Below are 2,995 nucleotides of genomic sequence, written 5' to 3'. Positions count from 1 at the left end.
AATGCCGTCTCAAACTAATTAGGTTGCCATACCAAAATCTATTTCCATTTAAATAGCAGACTAAATGCAAACAGATGCTGTCTTGATTTCACATTTAAAGTCCAAGACAATGGTTCCCAAAGCAGGGTCCCAAGCTATGTAGGGCCTGTTGCAGGGCTCTGCAAAACTGAAATCTCATTTTACAGTGCCCAAAAAGCATCTTTGGGGAATAAAGGAAATAAATTGCAGCTACCCTTCCTACACCCATGAACTTTGCCTCTTCTTGGAAGAGAAACAGGAGGGTAGTAGCAGGACCCAATAAGAGGCTGCAGCTATTTTGCATAAAATTGCTGTTTAGCAGCAAATGAAGTTTTTGTAATGGTCTTTACCATATCCTTATTTTACTCATCATGTTATCAGTGATCATGAAGAACCCACAGAAGGTTTATGCTGCTGTTAATACTTTTTTTTTAATGAAAACCATTACTGACTGTAGCCTCCTCTGTCACAGTCACCCTGGACACAGCCAAGGCGTAGGCGGGGAGAAGCAGCTGCTGCCAGGCTCATACACCACAGCTCAAACAGAGACTCAGAACTTTCATTCCAGTTCTTCCAAAAACTTGGTGTGTCCCTGTTTTGCCTTAATTCCGGGAAGTAGGGGTGTAACCTGTGACAGCTTGCTATTGCTGTGCATGTGTGTTTTGCTGCTACAGAAGTATCCTTTGAAGGTGTATCTTTGCACTCCTCAAGAACAGCCCCTTAAATAACCCACTGTAACACATTTCCTAAGTGTCCTCTGCAGGGTAGTGTGTCAGTATCATTGTTTTGTGTCCTCTGCAGGGTAGTGTGTCAGTATCATTGGGGAGATTTGTTTCAGTGATGCAGCTAATGCTTTTATCTCAGCTATACCATTCTTAAAACTAATAAACTAATGCTTGTAATTCTGGTTTTGACAACCCTTATGACACAGAGAGCAAAAATTGTATACAGATTTAATTCCACCCTCCAGACAAGCTGAGCCAGATCCAAGGGGGAGTCAAGAGATACCTAGAAGTTAGGGGAGGGAAGAGACTTTTCCGTATCCAACATGCAGCAATCCTGCCGCTTCTCCTCACACCTCTTTGCTTCTTGGAGCTCCATCCTCTGCCCTCACAGCTGAGGTTTTCCCATCTCTATCAGCCTGAAATCCAGCATCCAGAGCACCACCCTGGCACAAGGAAGCCATGGACAAAACAGCCCAGTCCAAGGAGAGACTGCTGACAAATATGTGTGAACTTAGGCTAGCTCTGTGGTGACAGAAGGCAGCTGTTACCCCCGAGAAGGCTATGCTGGAGCAGGCTCCTGGCAGGACCTGTGGACCCATGGAGGGAGGAGCCCGTGCTGGAGCAGGTTTGCTGGCAGGACTTGTGCCCCTGTGGGGGACCCACACTGGAGCAGCTGGTGAAGAACTGCAGTCTGTGGGAAGGATTTATGTCAGCTTGGTGGAGGACTGTCTCTCCTCAGAGGGAGCCCACACTGGAGCAGAGGAAGAGTGTGAGGAGTCCTCCCCCTGAAGAGGAAGCAGCAGCAGAAACGTGTGATGAACTGACTGTAACCCCCATTCCCAATCTCCCTGTGCTGCTGGAGGTGGGGGGTAGAGAATCAGGAATAAAGATAAGCCTGGGAAGAAGGGAGGGTTGTGTTTTAAGATTTAACTTCTCGCTATCCTACTCTGATTTGTCTGGTAATAAATTAGACTAATTTCCCCACACAGAGTCTGTTTTCTCTGGGCTGGTACCTGGTGAGTGATCTCTCCTGGTCCCTGTCTCAACGCACGAGAATTTCATTGCATTTTCTCTCCCCTGCCCAGCTGAGGAGGGAAGTGATAGAACAGCTTTGGTGGGCTCCTGGCATTTAGCCAGGATCAACCCACCACACTGCTTCATTAAAAAAGAATAAAATGAAAATTTGTTACAGTGAAAAGAGCATTCATCTAAACATACAAGACTAACAGGAGAATATTTCTGTAATATTATAATAGTTTCACTGTGTTAATATACCTTATTAAAAATAAGGATCATTGACTGGCAAAAGGTGAAAATTAATAGTAAATATATGAGCCAAAAATGCAAATTACAAATAATGAAGTGGTTATTGAAACTTCCAAAAAATACATATGCATTGCCTGAATTAGAATAGAAATTCAGAATCATAGAATGGTTTGGGTTGGAAGGGACCCTTAAAGATCATCTGGTCCAACCCCAAGAGCAGAATGGACACAAAAATGGAATTTGAAAGACAGTGAAATGCAAGATATGTGAACCTCTGAAAAGATCATAGTAGGGGCAGAGAGTGGTGGGTTTTGATGCACAGAACTGCAACATCCTGAGGATGAACAGTGGAGAAGAGGAAGAAGGCCTCATTGTAATTAAAATTAATATCATAACCTCAGCTGTGCCAGCTCTGAGATAGATTAGAATCAGGATTCCTATTGTAAATTAATCTCTCAAGAGAGGGCATGGGGGGCAGTAGAGGAAAAAGGTGCTGTTCCTAAAATAAAGAGCTATTCTGGAACCAATTCATGTTGGTTAGAGAGAAAAGGCAGCCAGGTGAAACCATCTGACTTATGGATATGTGCATGACTCAGAGGAGACACACATAGCTCTGGGCCATTTTCAAACATGAGGGACAAATTGAACGCACAGAACACCAGACTGCCCTCCTTACCCAGCTGCACAAATCTGGGTTGATTTGCTTTATTACATGGAAGTTTGCTGTGCTGTTACACACACACTAAGAGTGTTGCAAACATTTAGTGCTCAAAGCCATGAATTTACCTCATGCATGCACTGAAATACAACAGGGAGGTGCATGGCTTCACATATACTGTCTTCTTTTGCCTTTCCTACAAAACTGAGAAAAAAAAAATTGCTCTTAGAAGAAATATGTTGTCAGAATTTGGAAGTTAATCTCAGAGAAAGCAACTCAACTCTTCAAGGGAGCAAAAGCCAACTAGTGAGAAGTGAAGGAAGAAGCA

General features: G+C 43.6%; 1 protein-coding gene across 9 annotated transcripts in view; it reads right to left on the bottom strand.

Moving 5' to 3' along the window:
* Nucleotides 1–2,995, bottom strand: part of KIAA1217 (KIAA1217 ortholog) — a 366,907-nt gene that overhangs the window by 198,980 nt on the left and 164,932 nt on the right. The gene's annotated exons all lie outside the window — the stretch shown is intronic.

The sequence above is a fragment of the Corvus brachyrhynchos genome, unplaced genomic scaffold (genome assembly GCF_000691975.1).
Source record: "Corvus brachyrhynchos isolate BGI_N302 unplaced genomic scaffold, ASM69197v1 scaffold167, whole genome shotgun sequence".
Lineage (NCBI taxonomy): Eukaryota > Metazoa > Chordata > Aves > Passeriformes > Corvidae > Corvus > Corvus brachyrhynchos.
This window is presented reverse-complemented; position numbering and strand designations above follow the sequence as displayed.